Consider the following 24,843-nt stretch of genomic DNA (forward strand, 5'->3'; position numbering starts at 1 on the left):
CAGTTCCTACAGTGACATAATCACTTCAAGTGGTAAAACACAGTTTATAACAAAAAGTATATCTTACATACAGTTATGATCACATCTGTGAGTGTTTGGCAGGGAATGAAATGAGTGAAATATTAGTGCTTATACCTGCAATACCTGAAACAACTATTTACAAGAGGGATGAAATTAATCGCTTGTAAAAATTTGGTTTTCCTTTCAAGTTCTCTGAAAAAGCTAGGTTCAATAGCCTAGTGACCATGTGTCACATAGTGAAATCAACTTCAATGAGCACTTCCTTACACATTCCTCTGGTCTGTGGACTGACACGAAATCAAAGTACAATTAGGAAGTCAGTGTGTGTCTCTCTGTTAAGTGATTGTGAAGAGACACATATATTTTATTACACCACACAGAATTAGCACAGACTTTTTTTCTAGTACTCTGGAGACAAAGCAGAACTTTTCCCAGCAGTTTGCAGAACAACTATAGTCAATTAATAGTTTCTTATATGAATGCCTAAAAAGAGTTGAAAAGCCACATTTTCCAGATGCAGTACCTCTTCATTCTTAAAATTACTCTTTTACACTAGGACATGCTTTTCTGAGGGATGCACAAAAAGTTTAAGACTTCTGTGATCAAAAGGCATGTATTTTAATTAAATAGTTAGATACAAAACTCACAAGAAACATAAAACTAAATAAACGGCTCAGAATTTTAAATCTTTATCAAATGCATCTGGAATTCTGTTGCTGCTTAGATTCCAGTACTAGCTATTCCTTGTTCCTTTCTTTACTAGGCCTCACTCATTGTGCGTAGGAAAAGCAATACCTGCAATCATGGGATGCTTCTCTAACTAGTTCTGTTAAAATAAAAAAAAAAAAAAATTGTAGCAGATTATTCTAGATTAGACACCACGAGGGGTTTTGCCTATTTGTTTGCCTGTTTGTTTACTCAGGGTGAGAGAAGAAACAGAAAATGTGAAACAATGTCCTTTTGGACACCTGATATGACACTCCAGATTGTGCTTTAAAGTAAAACATACATGCTGCCTTTCTGTTAGCAATGTGCAATTCATTGATATGAAATTCCAAAGTATGTCTTAGTTGCTAAACCTTCTGAACTGTCTGCACTGCTTTTGTTTCTTTTACCTTTGAAAGTGTTGAAGTTAGTATTTCATGTATATTCTAAAATATTTTCCCTCCTTAGTAGCTCAACCATTCACTCGTTGACAAATCTTATTGATAATCAGCACAAGACAGGATGGGGCTTTCTTCCACACGAGCGCAGCATGTAAAAACCAAAATAAATGAAAAATTTCAAACTTCCTTCCATTCCAATTGAATGGTGAAGTTTTTGTTTGAAGGTCTAAAACACAGTGTGCAGTCCCAAACAACAATGCAGCCTGGACAGGGGCTGGTTAGTAACAGTTCTGCAGATACCTGGTGACGCTAGGTTGGCCACGATGTAACAGTGTCCCCTGGGCAGCAATGAAGCCTCCCATGTCCAGGGCTACACGAGCAGAGCACAACTAGAAGGTCGAGAGAGGGATCCTGCCCCACTGTCTGGGACCCCTGAGATGCACTTGAGTGCTGTCCCCAAACTGGGGCTCTCCTGTATTGGACAGACATGGATGCACTGGTGTGAGTCCCATGGAGGCCATCAAGGTGATTGAGAGCTGGAGCACTGGTTGTGCAAGGAGAGGCTGCGGGAGCTGGGTCTGTTTAGCCTGGGGAGGGATGGCTATGGGGATCTTATTGGCAGCTACAAATACCCGATAGAAAAGAAAATATGGAGGCAGGCTCTTCTCAGAGGTTCACAGTTAGATGATAGGCAACAATTACAAGCTGAAATAAAACAATTCTGATGATTAGTTATGGGATTTTTTCACTGTAACGGTGGTGAAGCACTGGGACAGCTTCCCCAAAGAGGTTGCAAGAACTCCACACTTGGAGATGCTCAAAACTATCAAAGTCATGAGCAACCCAGCCTACATGAGCTACTTTGGCCTAGATGACTTCCAGAAGTTGTTGCCAACCTCAATTATTCTATGATTCTATTGCATGTTTTTTCTATGAATGTATTTTTCAGCATTAAGAGCAGTTACTATGTTCCTTACTGTACAAGCTCTTGTAAGAAAACACATCAAAAACTGACAAATGAAAAAACAGGGGAACTCTGGTCACAGACAGTCCATTGCATGGACCTTTGACACCACCTCAGTACTATTGAAATATCCTGTGGAATATTCCTCCCTACTAAAAGAAAAGAGTTAGTTGTGGCACATACATAGACAAATACATGATGGAAGAGATTCAATTTCTATGCTTTTAATTATGAAAAGGATGAAGTTTTCAAAGCATGCACATTATAAATATTATTATATGCAGCAATATAATAAATTATATTTCTTGAGTCAAAAGACCAGCAACTGTAGAAACACTGGTTTACTGTTCAATCAGTTTAAAAATAGGTGCTAGGACGGATATGTTAACCTAGTCAGGAGATCAAGATTGTCCCTACATCATCTGTGGTTGTCTATATTTTTGATGTAAACCATGCTATGAAGTTAATTAATTGAAAATTGCAGAAAAAAAATTATATATTAAATTTCCAACCTTCTATTATATGTCACAATCAAGTCACCTGTTGATCCTCTGTATACATAATTCTATTTATTATTTGCATTGTATTTTAAAGGCACTTACATTTACCCTTAAACAGAAAGAAAATTATTTATATACAGATACAATGCAGAATTTATACTACATTGAAGCAAATTAAATAGTTTAGTGAGAGTCCTGATTATGCATGAATAAATTAAGTAATCCAATTATTTTTTATCAAGTATTCACAAAGTGGATGATTTGACTATGAAGCCTTCATTTTTTGTATTCTTAACCACGGTAACAAAACCACAAAAACTTTACTTAGAATTGATAAAGAAACAATCTACATTTTAGACTAGTATTAATGCTCGCCATAGCAGTGACAAAGATTACCAGCTACAGAAAAGCAACTGGGAGTTCTGTCAGTATTCAGAAAAAACATCCAGCAATGTCAACTGAGTTCAAGTTAAAGAGGTCTACAGGTGACATCATAATCTAATTTTCCATTGTACTATGCACTTTTACACCTGCTGAATAGACTAAGAATGATTCTCTGTCAAATCAAAATGGTAATGTTTTACATCTGCTTTTCATGAGGATGAAAACACTGCAGAGAACAGAAGAGGTACAGAGAGGCTTTGGGGACAATTTAAAAAGCTCTATGATGTAGGCCAACATAGATCAGTTAAATAAAATGAGTTAATGTTTGCAAAGTAAAAATACATAATAAAAAAACAACTTACTGAAATGCCATACATCCATAGTGTTGCAGTTTATGCAGACAGAAATTGAATCTATACTTTTAAAATATTTTTTATGCTTTGTGTCCATGAATTACATCATATGCTGAACAAGTCTAGGATCTTTTTTAGTAAATATCCCCTCCTAGTGAGAAACACCTGAACTATGGATCTTGAATGACTAATGAAATCAAATGTAGTTTATCAAAATCTCACTGTAAGGCAAAGAAAAAAAAATTGTTTGTGGTACTTAATATAGATAAAATTAGTACTGTTAATATCATATACAATATATATAATTGCATTCCTCCATGAGGCATTACAATCAAACAACTGTATCACCTCTCATGGATCGCTACAGTTTACCCCTGCACATCAACAACTGGGTTTATTTCATTAACACCTGCCTCTTCTGCCAGGGTTCTCCAGAAAGCATGTATGTTTCCTGCTATGATATATTATGTAGCAATGACAAGTCAGCTGTCCCATGCAGCACTGAGCTCTTAGCTCAGCAACTCTGTGACTGTTCCCACTTCAACCCTTCTTTTTCTCAGTCATTCACTGCAGTCATAATGAAGTCATCCATCCTCCTGACAACAAATAAGACCTTAACCCTTTGATACAAGTGTCAACTACAGAATCTTTAAAACCAGAAAAGGTAGAATTACTATGAAAAACATTTAACCCTACAAAAGGCATTTTTTCTGTCAGGTAGACAAGATTTGCATGCATGCACAAGCACCACCCATACATACAAACACTTGTATATCTACTATAAATGTCTATAGAGAGCACCTGATGACACTACATAACAAATCTTTTTTTTCCCCTAAGCATAAGTCAGAAACAGCTGCACTGTTGAAAAGAAATAAAACTTTGACTTCCAAAGGTCATTGTAGAAGGGCTCCACCAAGACCTTTCAGTCATACTTCTAAGTAAACACTATGAACTGCCAAGAGAAAATGAAGGTTAAATGCTGGCATTTAAAATGGACAAAAACTCCACCCAGGAGGACAGGTGCTTTAATTACTCCAAGTACAATAATTCAGGGCTCAGATGATTATGAAAATCCATTACTGCACACATTCTATGAGAAGACAGCAAGACAATCAAAGTCAGGACACATCTTCCCTCTGAGGTACAGTTACAACAACCTTTCTTTGGGGTAAGTAGGTGTACATGCCTTTCATGGTGTAAATATCTTTCATGAACTTTTATTATTGACCAGACAGTAGATGAAAAAGCAGTTGTAAAATGTGTTAACTTCAGAAAGTTAGTCACAGAGCTGGACAACAGAAAACAATCCTGGAATTTTTTGTTTATGTTTTTTTGGTCTGGAGCTCAAACAAGATTTGAATGTGTATTTGCATTACACAAGCAAGAAGAATGATGTCTCATTTCACTGGATGCCATACATGTACGTCAGGAGATTGAATCTTTCCCCACTATTGCCACAATCTTACAACAAAAACAGACAATGTAACATCACAGATTAAAGGAGTGTTTGATTTCAGTGCAAAGCAGAGAGTTTGCATATCTGAGTTTAAGTACCTTACATCGCATTGCATTAAAATTCTGTGAAATCTGCAGCTGAGCAAGGTCTCCTGACTTCCCATCCACTGCCCCAGTTAAACGACCACCGTTTTCCTTGTCTAGTTAATTGCTAACATCTTCCTAACTTCACTGCAAGCCAAACTGTTTACGTTTACACTGATGCCATCTTAATTTAATCTAAATAATCATCATCAGCTCTGAGTATCATGACCCCTCCTTTTTTTATGTACTAGTGTGTTCTCAGAGGATTTCATCACAGCTTTTTATTTAATTTCATTTTACCTCAGTCCCCACAGGGAGAGAGAAGTAGTACGGTTCACCTCAATTTCTTGAAGCCAGCAATTCCCTTATTCCTACATTCTTTATACCTAGGAAGAGACAAATCCTTTGTTTACAATTTATTTGACAGTGAAAATATTTAAGTATCATTTCTTTGCAGCAGATACTAAATATTATTTATTGCTAACAAATGCATATTACCTCTCTAGGCATCTTTTCCAATTTAATCAAACCAAAAAAATAATTCACTTCATAGTAACCACCAAACAGTGTATTCATTACTTTTACCTACACTTAAAAAACCACATCAAAATTCTGTGCTTGGAAAAGGGGAACACACTTCAGTCTACAATGTTTTCATGGAAGATTGAAATTCTTGTGTATGCTCCCTAAAGATTTTTATTAAGCAAGACCTTTAATGTGCTCAACAAAAGCTCAGGTTTTGTAATAGCTCTTCATTAAGTTTGAGTTCAAAGGACCCAGAAGCTTGCCTTATTACCAGAACATGCTGGTCAGAGAGCTTTGAGTTTAGCAATTGTTATCAAAAACAGTCAGGATTAAGCCATGGGATACCCCCATAATTACTTTACCTACAATAAACCTAGACTTAATTGGAGAAATAATTTGTCAAGCTTCCAATTTTTATAATGTAGCTACTAAAGTAACAGGAAAAGATGATCCCATTCTCCATTTTCTGCCCGTTTTCCTTGAACAGTAACAGAAGTTTGTAGCTAAAGACTTCCTACTGAAGCTAAAGACAGATTCTGAACTGATCAACAAAAAATGCATATGTCCAGGTGTCCATTACATTCCATGTGATTCACTGCTTTCTAAGTGATGTGAGAATCTGGTATTATTTAAAATAAATTAAGCATACTTTTTTTTTATGTGAGAGTGCTGAGTGACCTCAAACATGATCAGCAAAATAAGGAATAATCATTGGGGAAACTCCAAGATTTTGACATAATATGGCAGGAATGTAAGGCATATTGAGCTTATTAAAAATCAGAGTTTATGTATGAGAAATCACAACAGCTTTTTAGATTTGAGGTACACCTACATTACTTCTATTTAGTTTAAATTGTAGATGTCATGCCTCACTTATTTGGCTTTCCATTAATTAACATTATGATTTTTCAAAGGATAGGTCAACTTCAAGAAAAAGAAAAAACTTCAGTGTGTATTTTCTTAATAATCAAGGAAACTTTTGAGCCTTCTGAAGAGAGGAGAAAACACTGTGACTGCAACAGTGAATTTTCTGGAAATGAATAGTACACAAACTTCAAAATTTTATAGTTCTGTTCTAAACTGACAACTCTTAATGTTAGGGAGATATAGCAAAAATCTCCTATCCCTCTTAAGTAGCAAACCTTTATTTTCTCCTTGTAATAAAATAACATGAATTATAACAATAGTACAAATTAAAGAAATGAAGAAGCGTTAATATAATCAAAACCTCTCTAGGGGCTACTGTCATGATCCATTAAAAGGTAACTGACAAGTTCTTCTTAATTTGCTATTAATCTTCCACATTTCGCCCACAATTTAATACAGCAACATTTTATTTAATTAGTATGCTCATTATAATTGTTTGTCATACTGGTTTATTTAGTTGACACACGTTGTCTAACACTGACTGTACAGATGGCAGAGTACCAGTGTCTAGTCTCAGAGGAACTATTTGACCACTGCAGTAAAAGAGCAATAAACAAAATAACAACATTGCAGCCCACTACAGTTTATGTAGGCAGTCAGCCTTTTATGGCTGTAAAACCTTGAAATGGATGTATGAGCGCTGCTGCTATAAACAAAGAGTTGTTTACAGCTTTGGGATGGCAGATACCAGTACTGGCCTAGAAGCTTCAGCAGCCTCAATGTCAGAAACTGACTAATGCGGAGAAACATACTGTGGCTGGTTTTATAGAGAATATGTTTTATAAACCTCAAGGGACAATTTATCACAAATTCATCCACTCTGCTGCAGATTGCTGCTTTAATGTTAAATACTGGATTTCAGTCCACACATCAGCTCAAGCAAAGAAGGGAGAGGAATTAAAGGGTGTATTAGTTTCTCTTCACTTCATCATGATAATTCTTGAATTTCTTCACAGAAAATCTATTTTAAATGACCATTTTGTGCAAAGAAAATATCCTGTGATTTATGGTAGTTTATTAGAAAAAGTCAAACCTAGTTGCTGTTATATCCTATTTCAATCCTTCCTATTTAGTTGCATGCTGTTTTTCAAACTGCATGTGTGCCATTTAATAATAATCAAAACCACATTTTGTGTTACTAATAGGAAGGCAAAAATGCATCTGTACTCCCATACTGAAAAAAAAGTATTTCAAGAGCAGAGAAAGAAAAGGGATTCTGCACACACAGATTTTTTTATTGCCTTGTTACATATCAGTGTCCATGGCCAATAAGTAGTCACCACTTTTCTCCATCCCTTGACAATAATGAGATGGGTGGCAACTATTACATTTATCATTTTTGCACAATATGTAACACATAATTCAGACTGGCAATGTAAATCAGATGCTGAGCATTGCCTGGAAATTTTACATCCAAATTTGGGACTAAAAACTCATTTCTTTCCACTAATACCAATTTCATACTAACGAAACTTCACAGAATTACACAAAATTTATACTGACGGAAAACGTGATAAGAACAGAGATCTAACACTAATGTCATTTAAGTCTTGCTTACAAAGTAACATCCTCAAAAGCACTTACCACAAGATCTAAATCTGCAAAACATTTCTTTCCTGACTATACCGATACTGTAAACCCTGACTTGCACAATTCCAATAGCATAACTTCCTTCACATTACATACTTTGCCAGAACCATTACATACCTGTTTGCACTCTTCTACACTTGTATCTGAGGGATTATTAGAGCATTGCTTCCAAGGGAAATTGAATTTTCAGTGAGGGTTTAAGCTGGTAAACCATGTGTAGGCTCACTGTATCCAAATGCCTATCCAGCATTTTTCAAGCCTTTGCCTATTTCTGAATCTTTGCCTTTCTGAATCTGAAAATTTGGCTTTCTCAAATAGGAAAAGTTATGTTCTCATAATCAATAAGATTTTGGAAAGTGTTCTAAACAAAATTGGATTGGCCAAATCATATGAGTATGTTTTTCATAATACAATATAAGACTGACTTTTACAGGATGACCACACGGGTTTTATTCACCATATATTAGGCATAAAGAGGTATCTGTGAAGGGATACACTTGCACATAGCTTCTGTACCAGTTTGATACATTACTCCTGCAAAGAAAGGATAACTTAAAATCTTATTGAGGCCTAACAGGAACTTCTGAGACTGAATAATTCTGGAATTAAAATTTTAATGAGATATTAAATTATTTCGTTTCAGATACCCAGGAAGAATAGAAAACTGAGAGAATAGTCAGTATCCCTAAGTTTAATGCTGACAATAGAGATGATAAGATGAAATCTAGTATAAAATGCATCACAGGATATCATTATTAAAACATTTAAAAGCTAGGCAGAAAAAAAACACCTTTCATGTGATTTTAGCACACACCAAAATTATAAATTGTATGAGATAGTCATAAAAATATTTTAAGACATATTCTGGTCTCTTTTTAGAAGGTGTATTTCATGGTCTAAAAGAAAAGCTCAAAAACGGAAAAAGTAAGAAACATAAAATAAGTCCCCAAATAAAGCAAATTTTCTTTCAAAATACCGGCCAAGCATAAAGCTGAAATGCCATTTTAATTAAGAAGAGATTCTGAGAAAAAATACAGGTTTTGGAGTAAGTGAGATCTAACCAAGGGCAATGTTAATTTGATATTTAAATTATGAGAGAGCCTATATCTTACTTACTAGATATGTACATACTTACTAACAAAACCCCTGAGAAATACACTATGTGACAAACTCCACATTTCATTATCTTTAGAGAACAACACCATAACACAATTTAGGGCTCTTCTGTATTTAAGAACAAGGAATACATTCCCTTGATTATATTATATCCTCTATACTATATTTTGAATTAATAATCAATTTATAAGTTAACCACATTTTTGAGGTCTTTCATTTTTTTCTTTCATTCTAAGAAAATCTCATTCTAATGGGAAAATTCGAATGATAGTCATGAATGAAATAGTTTTCTTAGCAATAAAAGGATATTCAACACCAGTACAAGCTCTCTCAAATTCTGCTTGGGCAGTGTTGACCTCAACATCAGTGAAAAATCTTCGAAGTTGACACATCAGTAGTGCTCAAAGAACTGGTTTGAACTTTTACACTGAAGGTTAAATAAGAACAGGAACAAGCCCCACTGGCAAAAGGAATGCAGATGGACTGGTAAAAATTACTGCTAACAAGACATCACCTTGATGTAATGCCAAGTAATGCATACACATAAGACAATGCTCACAGGAACATACACCCAAAGTACTGCATGGAAGTAAGGGCATTTCTGCATTCCTTGAAGCCACTTTATCTTTATTTTGGAAACTTGTTACCATGCTCTGTGCCATCCCAGGAAGGAAACTTATCTGTTCCCGCTTCCATTAGTCAACCATATAACATATTTTAAATTGTTGGAAGAAGAAAGCTGGTAATGTTTTTCTGACTTCAATGACAAAGGTACAGATACCACCTGGAAAGGCTTCTTCAGCTTGAGACATGCACAAAAGTGCCAGGCTCTCCCAGTCACTTTCTTATGGTGTGCAGCTTCTCATTGTTAAAGCAAAAATGTTCACACAAATAAGAAACTGTGAATAGTGATGCATCCTGGCCAGATGTATTTCTGCTGACCAGACACCTCATACAATGTGTAATGACTCACAAGGCAGATTTTTGCTCACTGTGCAATTCAGTAGAAGGAGAGGACAGTCTGGCCTGGCACCAGCTGTGTATCTCTGAGCATATGGGGGGTGGGGGGATTAAAAAAAAAAAAAAAAAAGGATTAATTTGCAAGAAGGCTTTCTTGGAAGCATGTGATTACTCAACAGTAGCATGGGACTACAGGACAGGGAAACAACTTCCCTTGAAAACAGTAGGAGTCTAGTTCTGTGGTGCAGAAGTAGATACGAATTTCTCTGCCAACAAAGCAGTAAGGAAAAGGAAACTGATGCCCCTCTGCTACTGGTATACCCCAGACACTATCCTGACAGAGATACAAATATTGTCCTGTCTTCCATAAGTAATGTATATGTAACCATAAGGCATGTACCGGGCCCACATCTTCTGTCCCTCAAAACATGGTCATATAACAGATAAATACTTCATATTTATCCCATTTACTTTCTTCTTTATCCCACCAAGTGTCATGTGAACTTGATACTGCAATTCACTGAGAAATAGTTTATGAAGCACTATTATATAGGATTTTCTTCACCCCATGTTTTGCTTTCCCCAAAAAGGAATACTGGGACCAATAACACCAGAGTCTTGACATCAATACTACAGACTTCTGAAGCCCCCCTATCCACTCTGTCACTCTCCACTGCCACCACCTTAAACATGACAAGGAGATAGTTTTTATCACCTGAACAACTGAAGAATGATGACTGAACACTCTGATGGGAAACTGAAAGCCAGGTGAAAAAAAACACGAGTTGGAAAAATTAAAGTTTGAATGTCCCCTGCAGCACATTATCCAATTTAAGAGGGAACAATAACCAAGATCCTAGTCATGTTTGAAGTTAGAGGTCAGAAGTCTATCTCAGCATATTTAGCTAGTAGAGTCATGTTACCTTCACCTATTCTGCTGCCTGATGGCTGTGTTCATCACCATATCTACTACAGTTGGGAGAACAAGATCTTTTATTCTGAGTTGAATAAAAGCATGAAACCCAAATTCCAGAATTTTCAAAGGCGACAGGCTCTTAGGCAAGTCTTTCAAGATGATTTAGATTTATAGGCCTTTTTCATGGGAAGAATTCATGGCCTTTAAGACACTTTGATGCAGGCTTATGTACTGTTGGCTATATAATCTTGCCTATTACCCCTTTAGCTCTTGTAAAGTAACAACATTAGAGCATATATTCCATCCCTCATTTTTTCTCCACTTTTGTTTTCATGGCTATGGCAGATAGATTCAATCCTGACTTACTGGAATTTTTCCATCTTTAATTAATGATTTCTTCTTCTCTAAGGAAATGAACTTGTATTCTTTTAACTCAGCTCATGGTTTCCTTTTCATCCACAAAGTAGACTAAGAGATTTGCCAATGTCATGCTCCCCTCAAGTCTTTCATTTTACCCTGTATTTCCATTCTCAGATGTTTTAATTTCTCAGAAAGTCCCCACAACTTTTTTTTTTTTTCTGAGTCTAGCTTGTTAAGATTTTCCCATTCATTCTTTTTTGCCCTTCCTGGCAAATGCCAGGAAGGATCTCTCACTCTTTTCCTTTCTCCTTTAGTTTCTGTTAAGCATGATACAGGAAAAAAACCATAAATCCATTTATATTTGTATCAAACTAGTTAAAAAGAACAGTTAATTCACTATCTGAAAGCAAAATATGACTGAACTAGCTTTTTATTCTTGAAAAGCCTAGATTTATGCCTAGTGACTTCATTTAGTTTGTCTGCAACTGAAATAAAATAAATCAACTGGGTAGTCTCCCACCAGCATGTAGTAGATCCTTTCTTACATCACAAAAGCACTACACAATTTGGCACTGTTCTGAATGATTGGCAGCTTCTACTCAGGAGAGGCCAAGGAATGAAATGCCAAGGAAAGAAATGCCAAAGGTTTTGCAGGTCAGTGCTTTGGCAGAACTGTATGGGAAAGTCTGTTTCGCTCTATGGAAATGATATAATTTGTTTATTTTCATGAAAAATGAAGTGCAATCAAATCAAAAAAGCTAACAAAAAACACCCCAAAACCAGTAAAACCAAACAGCAAGATACTCATTGACCAAAGTCAAAGAGAAGTATTCTGACTCTATTCCCCTGACTTCTTCCGGAAATATAACTGAGTTTTGAAAGCTTCATAATGGGGAAAATATTCCCATTGCTGAAATGCTAATGTGTTTGCTGCATAATTTTCAAATCTGTTTATCATGAAATAATGAATCAGCAGATGTGTAAGTACAGACTCAGACAATGGTAGTATTACACCATTACTTTAGCAGTGAGTGTGGAAATGTTCTAATCATAAAAATGACAAATTCTTAAATTCCAATTAGTGATATTAGGTAGGAAAAAAACCAACAAGGATAAGGACAATTAATATTTTATATACTTGAAATACATTTGGAAACTGAGAGATGCTGTGGCTATCTTGGGTTTTCACTTCTGACACTGACCTGTCATTTGTATGATAGGAAGGCAATTTATATGTCAGTTTTTACTATCTGTATAGCTAGAACAATAGTACCTCTCTCTAAAGCACGTCCATGGACAGAAAGCAAGACTAAAATAATAATGTGAATGATGGGTAAGAATATCCACCTATTTTAAAGGTCTTATGATCAGTTTGAGTACCCAGTATCATAGATTTGGAGATGTGTTCATCTTTGGTTCATGTGTTCATCAGATATGTATAGCTATATAGCCCAATAAATATGTTGTGGCCGTTGTTGCTGTAAGAAGTCCATATGCTTTCTTTTAAATGAAAACCACAAGCCTCAGGATTTGTAAGGTTTTGTCTAAACTTGTTTGGGACTGCCTTGACCTCTGTTTTAACTTGTTTAGCAGTAACAGCAAGTGTCTAACCATGAGATGACTACTGAACACTTGATTTAGCTTTTGCTGAGCTTTGTACAGCTGTATTATGCAATTCTAATGATTATTTATATATCTCTAACTAATAGATAGTAATAACAAGCAGAATTCTGCTTTGGATGAACTATCTATCACCCTAAAATAAAAATGTAGTGTAGAAGTGTACAGGCATGGACGGATAGCAGAGGCTTTGAAAGCAGATGTACACGACAATACAGGAGGACCCAGGCTATAAGAAACTCACAAACGATTAATTAGCAGGCATTAAACAAATGCAACCTTGTGAGCTGGATAAAAACAGTTTTAGAGACAAGAAAGTGCACAAAAGCAAGTATCCAGCTTAAGAAAAACATGTCATATATATTCAGTCATTCAAATATCGTAAATGCAAGATAAATACAGAACTGCAAAGCAATAAAGAGCAAGTTAGTGGACTGCAAGACAAAACATATAAAAATTACCCCAAGTGGATCCAAGAGTAAGAAGACAAAACCCCTGTGCTGGGTTTGTGTGTGTGTGGTGGGGGATTTTGATAGCAAGGGAGTGGGCTACAGGGGTGGTTCCTGTGAGAAGCTTCTTGAAGCTCCCCTGGCTCCAGGTCAGACCTGTCTCTGGCCAAGACTGAGCCAATTAGTGACAGTGGCTGCAGGAGGAGTGGGGAGTTCTGAGGTGGAGTTGTGAGGAGGACACCTATGTGAACACTGGGGTCAGTGGAAGAAAAGAGTAAAGAGGGGAGGTGAGCCGGAGCAGAGACCCCCCTGCAGCCCATGGTGAGAGGGTAGGCTGGCCCCCTGCAGCCCATGCAGATCAATGGTGGAGCAGATGCCCACCTGCAGCCCTTGGAGGATCCCACATCAGAGCAGGCGGCTGTGCCCGAAGAAAGCCAGGACTCTGTGGGAAGCCCCCACTGTTGTAGTTCTGTGCTCGGAGCACTACAACATGTGGGAAGGACCCACACTGGAGCAGCTTGGGAAGGGCTGTGACCTGTGGGAAGGACTCATGTCAGAGAAAGTTTGTGGAGGACTGTATCCTGTGAGAAGGACTCCATGCTGGAGCAGGGAAATAGTGCAAGGAATCCTCCCCCTGAGGAGGAAGAAGCAGCAGGACTGACCACAGACCCCCACTCTCTGCCCCCTGCACCGCTGATGGGGAGGAGGTAGAAAAATTGGGAGAAAAGTTGAGCCCAGGAAGAAGGGAGGGGTGGGGGGAAGGTATTTTTAAAATGTGGTAATACTTCTCACTGTCCTACTCCATCTTTCCAGTGTTGTTAAGAGTTTGAATTAAATTGATATTCTTTTTGATTCCCGTAAGGAGTATATCTTTGAAGTGCTAGGACTTGGACAAATGGCCCAAGCCAGAGTTGACCTATAGATGAATCCTGTATATTTTATAACTCATAACTATTGTGCTCTTAGGTATTGTGCTAGGTTATAACAAACCACCTATGCTGATGTAAAAAGTGCTAAAGTGTTGAAGTATTGAAGCCTGAACAACAGGTCCTGAGCCGAAGCTGCTAACTTAGTATGTGGTCATTAACAAAATATGTATGCTCATTAATGAAAGATGTAGCTTAGATATCATATACTTATTACTGATGATGAATGTAATGAAAACATGTCTATCCTGAATGTATCTTTCTTCTTCTTTGTGTAGGGGCAAGTTAACAAGGCCATGAAGCCAGCTGTCTGGCCTTGGGACCAGATGTGTGGCCTTGTTCTAAAAAGAACATAAACTGGGTAAGCAGGGAAACTCCCTTAGCTTCTCCCTTGAGCCCTGGGCAGGCTTTGGGGGAATCTAATATGAGAGTGAAACCAGATGTTCTACTTAAAACAAAGGTGCCAGTTATTCTGGCTTGCTGATTTTTGGTATATAAGGCTGGACCCCCTTACAGCGACTTTGGATGCCTCACCTACGGGTGGATGCGCCGTGTAGGACTTCCGACTTGCCGGGACAGGCTCTCCAAATCCTCGCTGTAACCGGGGCTCCCCAGCGTCTGCGGATCTGGATGATGGTAACGTATGCAGGTGGTGATGTATTGTTCTTAATCACTATTGTCTCTCTCAGGTAGTAATGATTTGATGCATTACCCTGTATTTTCCTATTTGTCTTTTCTTACTGTATGTTTTCTGTATTACTCTGTTACATTATTTAGTTATCCCCAGTAAAATACACCTACTCTTTTCACTCTGGTGTCTGAGTTTAACTGGTACCCTTAATCAGCAAAACAGTCTTTTGCCTATGATTATAATAGGTAATCATCTCCTTATCTACATTTCTAAGCCTTTACCTTTATTTTCTCCTTCTCATTCCTGAGGAGGAAGGGGTGAGCGAGTGGCTCACGGTGCGTCAGTTGACCTCTGGGCTCAAACCACAACAACCCCCAGGTTAGCATCACACTTCTTCCACTCAAGGACCTCTTGTGCTGACAGTTCACTGTACTCTTTGCACCCCAAGATTGAAATCATTGACCTCAGTACCTAGGAGCAGTGGAGAAATGATCATGACACCCAAGATACTACAAAGTTTGTTTATAATATTTGCGATTGCACAATTAATACAAATGAACTCTTATAATTAGATAATCTGAACAATACGTGTCGATGTTACTATGACTGGAGCAACAATAGTTCTTTCATTAGAGTACTAAGACTTTAACTACTCTAGTAATAAATTCATGGCTTTCCGTGGCCCACATATATTCCACACATAGCGACCCACCAGTCAGTGAAGGATGCAGACAACCTACCAAACAATTCGGATGAAATCATTTGGTAGCAATTGATGGAGTCGTAGGTACCATTACGATTTGCAGCAACATACTGAAAATTGGGGTAAGAGAATTTTAAACACCTTCAGTATTGTTTCTAACTAATCCAGCTAATGTTATACTCAAAACTCACTAAATCTATTTGAAATATGAGCTAAAAAGCCTTAATGTCTATATAAAGGTCATGGTGGAACATTTTAAGAGAATGCTGATTTGGTGTGTCAACACCTTAGAACACAATACACATACTCTTTTTTAGGCACAATTAAGATCTCCTATAGGAATCCAAGTAAAAATTATAAAGGATATAATACAAAACATCAACACCATGCAAAAAATTAGTATCAGATTCATTCAACCACAACAAATGGCAGCATTTACAGGGGGTTCAGGAGTGGGTGCTGGGGTTGTTAGTCTAAGGAGAAAAAATAATTTACAGGAACAGTATCTTGGTAATACGGAATAGTGGAAGAACACATATCAAATAAAAAAAAATTTGGCAACCATGAAGAAATAATCAGATTCTAAAAATATTTTTAACGTCATTTGCAGTTGCCTGTGCTAAAGAGATCTGAAATCCCATTAACTTTCATAAAGTAGAAATATCTTTTCTTTCTTATATATCATATATATATATTTTTCTAGAAGATTCTATTTTTATTTCAAAATCAGTTATTAATTTGTAAATTATCATATCCTAATATCACCTTAAAATTCAGCAGTCTGCTGTGATTTTTTTTAATACTGAAAGACTAGCATGTAATACTTCTGATCTACATAAACCAGTGTGAACTATACTTGCTGATATAATGACAAAATTTGCTTTATAAACACAGATGCTCTGTACTAAGAATAACATCCTACTTTCAATCCCTTGTAACCCTGCATCAGCTTATACTTTATTATAAAATGGCATAAATTTTTTATTAGTTCACTCAAAGGATATGAAATACACTTTTCTACTTACTCCCCAGTCATTGCATTGCTTTAATTGCTATGTAACGATTTAAAGAAAAGCGAACCACATAAATCTCAACGTTTGGGGTTTGGGGTTTTTTTAGTTGAAGGAAGTATACTGTATATTAAAATGCTGTTTGCTAGACAGTGACCCTCAGTAGAATAGATAGGAGTATAATATAAAAACATTGACTTTCTGAAGGGTAAAATCTCTGATCATGAACTCACTGAAGTCAATGCAAGCTGTCCCAGTAACTGCAATCACAGCAGTTCTGCCTCCTCTAACTCCCTGCAGTGGAACCAGATTAAATAATATATGGCAACATTTGTATGAGCATCATTTTTGATTTTATGTAAGCCTATAATAAACAAAATCCAATCAATGACATATACCTGTCTGTAGAAAGAATTTTAAAGAATTCTAAGAGGGACATGGGCTTCTACAGATTTTCAATAGCATAATTGGTGGAAGAATTTATTCTACATTGTCCATACTGTATATCTGCCTGCCATATGTTTTTGTGCTATTTAGCAATCACAAACAGACTCTGTAAATGTCTTTCTGTAGCGTCTGCAAAAGAAACTGTATTGTGTATTTTTACCATACGTTTCTAACAGTCTAAGAATAAAAACAAAAACAAAGCAAAAAATACCAGGCAAGTTGCTGTATCATTTCTGATACTTCTACGGACGAAAAGAGAAATAAAAATCCTTAACCAAAGTAGAAAAATACAGAGTTGCAAAAACTTACTGTTAAATAGCTTATAAATTTACTACTTGTAATGTAAAGTGCTTTAAGTTTCTCTGGAGTACCCTACTTAAAAAACATTTCGGCTGATGATGACTTAAATCTCTTCCAGTCAAAGGGTAGGGCACGCCACTTCTGTGAATTGTACTGCAAATAATCACTCACCGATCTGCAGGGGAATCCAATGTTAAAAAGCAGAGTATGACCTCTTCCCACACCCAGAACTCATCATACGAGACCATGACGCTGAATTTCCCAATTTCGTATAGATCTGGTATTATACTTTCATGGAAGGCATTTTTCTACTTGTACAATGCAAAGAGAGGAGGAATCCTGAAGTAAAAAATACATCTTTCTACAAATAATGTAATATTGAAAGACTAAAAAGCTCACTCACTCATGTCAATTAGAAAACACAGAGCAGAATAACAACAACAAGCATTCAGAAAAGAATTACAAACACCCTCTACTCATGCGTTTCAACAAATGTTAATGATGGGCGAGGAGAATCCTATTAGATTCTACTAGATTGAAACAAACAAAGAGATCATTACAGCCTGCTATCCACTAAATTCACTGCATGTGTCAGAATTACTGAAAGGAGGTCTAGGAACTTGTAGAAGATTTTTCCACAAAATACAGAATTAAAAGGAAATAAATAACTCATCAGGTTAAGAAGTAAATAAATAGATGAGTAAGTTCTCAATTACAGAGTGTGTAGTACATACTGGACAAGCAAGTATTTCAGTTCTTCTTTCAAGCCAGTTCTGACCCTATCTGTCTCAGTCACAAGTGACCTACTGCTGTCCTGTCATCCCACTGTACTTTATGTCTGAAAGTATAACTAAAATTATAACCATCATAATTGCATATTTATTTTGGAGCATTTACCAAAAAAAGCATATGATTTTTATGCACTACAGGGCATCCGCCAATGTTTGAAACAATACGTTTCAATATGATTAGAGAATCTCTGCAGGGAGTAAGAAGGCAAAACAACTCACTGGAATAACGCAAATGATCTTTAGGACACTGCCAACGTATATCAAAATATTAGATGGCCACCAACTGTGAATTCGTAACTGTGACATCACTGTATATCACAGCAAAGAAAGAAAGTTGTGCCTGTTACTGAATATTTGAGAAAACTGGCTTTTAGCTACTGAGTATTATGAATTTACCACAAAAGAAGAGAGAATGCAATAAATTCTCTCATTCCCTCCAGTTATCTGCACTCATTTTTATGTAGTAAGGTCCCTCTTTCCTACCATGTGGCTTGAGAGATTTTATCTTCCTGAACCAGTTAAGAGACACTTCAACACACAGGTGAAAACATATTTTTGAACTTCCCATGATCTCGTGATAATCAAGATTATTTTCCCTCGGTAACAGTCACAAAGATCACTCAGATTTTGAATCAAATCCTATGCTGTAATGGGAGAAAAAAATGTACAAAAGCTCTTTTGTTGTTTTTTTTTCTGTCAGCCTTTGAGGAGAGAGGAGCTTGCAGACACAAGCTGGTTGCAGAAAAAAAATAAGAAGTTGCAAAAATAAAGGCATTATTTTCAGCTAAGGAATTAAAAAAAGAAAAAAGAAAAGAAAGAAGCATTACTATCTAAACTTTGATTCAGTGGCGTAACACTGCTTGACAAAAAAAGATAGGTATCATTTCTATCTCACAGGCACTGAATTGTCCACAAACAGCGTATGCAGATATTCTCAAAAGGCACAGACATAGCTGGTACCCAGTGTTCATTGTCCAAGTCTCTATAATGGGTTTAATTGGCAGTGTCAGTGACATAAATACACTTATCTGAATATTAAGACCTTTTCTTAAACCCCTACTACACCAGGATGAAAATTCTTATCTAAGATATTACAGTTACATGAACTGTACTCTGTGTAGACTATTTATTTTGTCTTAGACTGTTTGCAAAATGTTTGCCTAGACAGGTATGTAGTTATCCTGTCAGAAATCTGATCAGTCTAGCAGTCTATCTGATTACATTTCTGCACAAGTAGAGTTTAAGGATGGTGTTGGAATTCTTTCCTTTTTTTTAATCTACGTTATCATCTATTTTAATCTATCAAGTAATCATCCATTTTCATACCAGTTTTCTCAGAGTATAATAAGCATTTCTTTCTGGCACAAATTAGTATGACAGTCTTCCAGACTTTTAGACTGCAATAAAAATAAATATTAATAGTTCTCTGCACACCTTCAGTAAAAATTATATACAGTTTAAATTCTTTGGCAGCAGATGCAATGAAAATAACACAATATTTCTGATGATAAGCAAGATCAAGAATGGTGTTTAGTTTTGTTTAATTGTGAGCAAACTAAGACCAAAAAAAAGATTACAGATATCCGCTTTATCTTCAATGAGTGTGAACACATCACAAAAGAAAATTTGAATGTTACTCATTTTCCAAGTAAAATACTGTTAACCAGGCTGCTTTTAAAGACAAGACAGAAGGCAATTTAAGAAATTGATAAGACATCAGTCAGATATCTCAGTTACAAATTCAAAAGTAAGATTTGTCTCAAGACCAACTTAGTTTCCCACATGTTGGTAGGTTCATACAAATTTGCATCCAAATGCAAATAAGCATACCCTGACTCCTACAGTTAAAGTATGATGATTCAGACTTCCAACCTGAGTGCCCTTCTTTTTCCCAAGTCTCTCCCTCTTACAAAACTGTAAGAAAATGACACATTCAAGTAGGTTATACAAAAGACAGCTTCTGTCCTATATCTTAGCTGTACCACACATTTTGCTGAGTTCTTTATGCTAAACACAGACTAAGCATCCTCCATTAGTTGTACCAACATCTCTCGTTTTTATTCACCAGAGATTCACATCCTACCAAATGCATTTTTATTCTCCTTCAAAAATAAATAAATAAATAAATGTCTTCCTTCATTTTCATTACTTTTAATGGCAGATTGTCCTCCTGGAGATTTGTTCTTTCTTTTCGGTTTTTGTCCTACTGAAACTTTTTGACATAGACAGCATATCTGATCAGTACTCCATTTACCACAAAATTATATAAATACTTCATAATAATATTACAGTCTTGAGCCACAAACTCTGCCTATATTTTGAAACTAATAATAACACTTGGTATTTGCACTTGCCCAAAACAACTTTTTTCCCCTCTAATGATGAATTCTGTCACTAGAATTCAGGACGACAAATCCTCTCTTTCTCTAACGACAAATGCCTCCTATGGATAATAATTCTGGAAAATCTCATGAACACAAACAAGCTTTTGCAATATAAATAAAGAACCCAGAATTTTGTTGTAATCGTAGTAAACATATTCTTAAAATTTGTAGTTTGGCTTGAAATTTATGTTTTATTTCCAGGCAGATTTTGCATTACCAAAACCAGACTTTTTCTGATTTTTCTAGAATTTCAGTTCTTACTTGTGCAAAGGATGTAACCAAACAAGAAAGTGAAATGCTACTAGTCTGCCTTACTGTTGATGTAGGAAATATTCTTCCTTCATCATCTCTGCTGAAGTTATCAAAACTCTTTAGAATCTCTAATTAAAAAATAAGGACCATATATATCTTGGTCTGGGTGTGATCCCTATTTCTTCATAAGAGATGTGTCATGGTTTAACCCCAGCCTGCAACTAAACACCACAATGCAGCTCGCTCACTCTCTTCCAGTTGTATAGGGGGAGAGAATCAGAAGGGTAAAAGTGAGAAAACTCATGAGCTGAGATGAAGACCACTGAATAATATTTTTTCTTTAAAAAAAAAAAGGGGGGGGGGGGGAAACAAACACAGCAAAGAGAGAGGAAAATAAAACCCAAGGAAAAACAAGTGATGCAAAAGAAAACAATTGCTCATCACCAACCTTCCACTGTCCTGTCAGTTCCCAAGCATCGGCAGCCTTCACCAACCTCCCCCCCCAGTTTTATTGCTAAGCGTGACACCATATGATATGGGATATACATTTGGTCCATTGGGGTCAACTGTCCCAGCTGTACCCCCTCCCAGCTTCTAGTGCATGTCCAACATACTTGCTAGCAGGGCAGTCTGAGGACCAGAAAAGCCCTTGAAACTGTATAAGCTCTGCTTCAGCAGTAACTAAAACATCTCCGTGTTATTAACACTGTTTTCATCACAAATCCAAAAGATAGCCCCATACAAGTTACTATAAAGAAATTTAATTCTATCCAAGCCAAAACCAGTACAAGATGTCAGAATACTATCTAGTCATTTGTACCTAACCATTTTATGATAAGAATGTAGGATTTTACAAGCAGTATTGACAGTCTGCAGTATTGAAATGTGCCAGTGAAAGATTATTCATTTGAACTTGGGATCTTAATAGCACAATCATATTACTTTTGCCTCTAGTACTAAGTCTATGTCACAAATTAGCCATCAAATTATTTGTAATTTGAAAGAAGAATGGTAAGCCTAAATTCTTGGTGAAAATTTGCAGAAAGTGTAAAGGGACGGAGCAACTCAGCACTGTCCCCAAGAAAACATTGCCTTCCAGCTTGAAATATAAATACTGAATGAATTTGAAACAACTGCAATTCAGACTTACTAGAACACTATTACAGAACAGTCACCCCTTATTTCCATGAGAGATATATGCCATCAGCTGGGTGTTATAGACTAAAACATCCATCAACCCAGCCTACATCTAGAACCAAAGATGAGTTTTATTTTTTCAGTACAGATACTGCTAGAATGTAGTATCATTAAAACAAATCGTCAAGATTTTTCAGGATTGACAAAAAAAGAAGCAATTTTTCACGAATTTCTGCATGTTTTGGAGAATTTTTCAATGGAACAGATGCAACATCTTAAAATAATACTCTAATACCAAAACCAGAAAAATTTTCATAATAGCTTTTTTCAGTAACACTACCTGGAAATTTATTGAACAACTATAGCACCCTGAGACACTCAAGAGTAAATGATAACTGAGCTTGGTGAAGTCTAATGTTCCTGTGAGGGATGAGTGTGGAGTTATGAAGAGGACACATTTACAAGCATGTCCCACAAAATACATTTTTGGCAAAAGCAGACTTCGGTGATGTATGTTCTTCCTCAAATTGCATGATTGCCTTTGGTTCTTGTTTACATTTACACTTTTCTTCTTTTTATGTAGCCTACACACAATGAAAATAAAGATTGATATAAAAATACACAGTGAACTATATAGTGACAATCAATGCCATTTCAATTCTGACACTGAAATAACTATTGTATCATTAAACATATGAATTGTATTAAATTTTCTGGAAAGGGATCAGTGGTACTCGGGAATACAGAAGAACATTCTTTCTCCCTTCAGTGCCATCCTGTTCCTCAGACACCTGAGATATGATTGTAGATCTCATAGCTGAAGCTGTGGCATGGAGGGGCAGTCCTGCAAAGCTAGCACAGTGCCCTGCACGCCCAGTTCTGTCCCCACAGACTCTCACTACCTCTAGTGAGTCCATTCTGCTTTACAACTACTCTTTCGGGGGAAAGAAAAAGGGCAGGGCGAGGGAAGAGAAAAGGGGAAAAGCAAGGGAAGGAGAAGTAGCATAGTGGAGAAGGGAAAGCGGGAGCAGAAGGGGAACAGGAACAGAAATGGGAAGGAAGGGCAGGAGTGTTAGAGCCCTGTATGCATGCTAGTCCTCCTGGGACTTGGCTCCTGTGCTCAGGACCAGCTGTAACACAGGTCTGCAGCTCTCATCAGACAGCCTCAACAGGGACATGCCCCCTATTCATTCAGGAGCTGCTTTTAAGCACAGGCTCATCCCCTTGTCCTTGTCTGAGCATGCACCTCTGCCTGTGCCTAATCACACACCCCACTAGGACTTTGATGCTGATTCATGGACTTGAATTCCTGGCTTGATCTTGGACTTGCCTCATTACCATGGACTGCTGGCTGACCCCAGCCACCATCACAGACCTGTTCCCTTCACCTGGCTCAGGTATCATGGGACAGCAGCCTTGTCCCTGCCCTGCTGTGATGCTCATCTCCCAACTCATCTCTCACAGACCACTATCTGCTCTTGTTGCTCCGTCATTTCTAGTTTTAGTCACTCCTCAATGCAGGCATAACTGATAAGCTTTAAGGGCATGAAAATAAAAAAAAAATATTCAAAGGCATACAAGCCTGGACAGCATACAGTATAATACAAGATTGTTATAGTAAATATAGCGATGACATTGATATGGCCTGCAACACTTGCATTCAGAATTACAATATTATCTCAGTATCCTAGTGATGCTTGTCACTGGGATACAAAAAAAAAAGGGAAAATAAGAACTGCATCATGTTTTATTTATCTTATTTTTTTCCCTTCCAGTTCAGAATAGTATACTGAATAGAGAGAAAAAAAGAAGTGATTCAGAAATGAATATGCGGTTGATTTAAAATGCCAAGCACCATATGTATTAATAAAATATATATAGCTGTAGATAAGACAACCTGATACAATATAATAATCACATAAAAATGAATTGTTGAACAGGTACAGTGAAAGGAAACATCAATTAGTCAATTGGAAGGTCAAGATATCAATTAAATGGTTAATGAGCTATTTCTGGAAAAATCAAAGACAACTGTATTAGACAGAATCTCTTCAGAATATGAGCCAGAAAATAGTTCACAAAGAAGCAAAAGGGTGAACACAATGTATGATTTCTAAAAATCACAGTCAGTCATAGCATTATTTGTTTGCTTTTTATGTAAACTGCTTTAACTGACAACTATACTGTATCATAAACATCAGCAATTCAAGACTGCTAGCCATTTCTGGCATGTAACAGCCAGGAAGATGCAAAACTAACCCTAAAGCAATTAGTCCCTCTGTAGTGAGAATGTTAACATGACATTAAGCCATATTACCTCCTATGCCTTCTCTCTTATTGTCTCCAGGATAGCAGATGTAACTATGAGAAAACGTAAAGCCAGGTACAGAAAATCTCAGAACAGTTTTTGCTTTGCTTCTGTAAAACCTTCACATAATTGGTCAGAGTTTCTGCATCAAAAACTGGAAAGAGTTTTGCTATCCATTTACTTAGATGGGCTCTTCGGGCTGCAGCCTGCAATTCCCTAGTGTTCCAAACACTTGTAACATATATTTGTTTCTTGAAAATGATGATGGGATGATTAGAGTCTCAAGAGAAACTTCTTCAGAGCAGAGCACTATGAATTTTCAAGAACAGCAATACTCAATCAGACTAAGGTGGATGAAGAGTGCAGCTAGCACAGTATCCACACTCTAACAACAGCCGTAAAAGTATGCCTTGGAAAGAGTAAGAACAGCACGTTTCTGATCCTATCCCATAATGTCTTCCCGGCCCACCAATATTTTCAGTTCATGGGATTTCCTAAGTGTGATGTGAATTATGCAGTAAACTCCAGTTAATATCTCCTCCAAGTTCTTGTTCCATCTCTACTTAAATAAATGTAAACATTTTGCACTCACAGCATCAACGTGCACATCCAATTTGCACA

At 36.8% G+C, this 24,843-nt stretch overlaps 1 long non-coding RNA gene across 2 annotated transcripts in view; it reads right to left on the minus strand.

The window, feature by feature from the left end:
* The window catches only part of LOC141918564 (uncharacterized), an 846,297-nt gene that overhangs the window by 786,643 nt on the left and 34,811 nt on the right, over positions 1-24,843 (minus strand). The window lies entirely within an intron of this gene.

Source organism: Strix aluco, chromosome Z, assembly GCF_031877795.1.
Source record: "Strix aluco isolate bStrAlu1 chromosome Z, bStrAlu1.hap1, whole genome shotgun sequence".
Classification (NCBI taxonomy): Eukaryota; Metazoa; Chordata; class Aves; order Strigiformes; family Strigidae; genus Strix; species Strix aluco.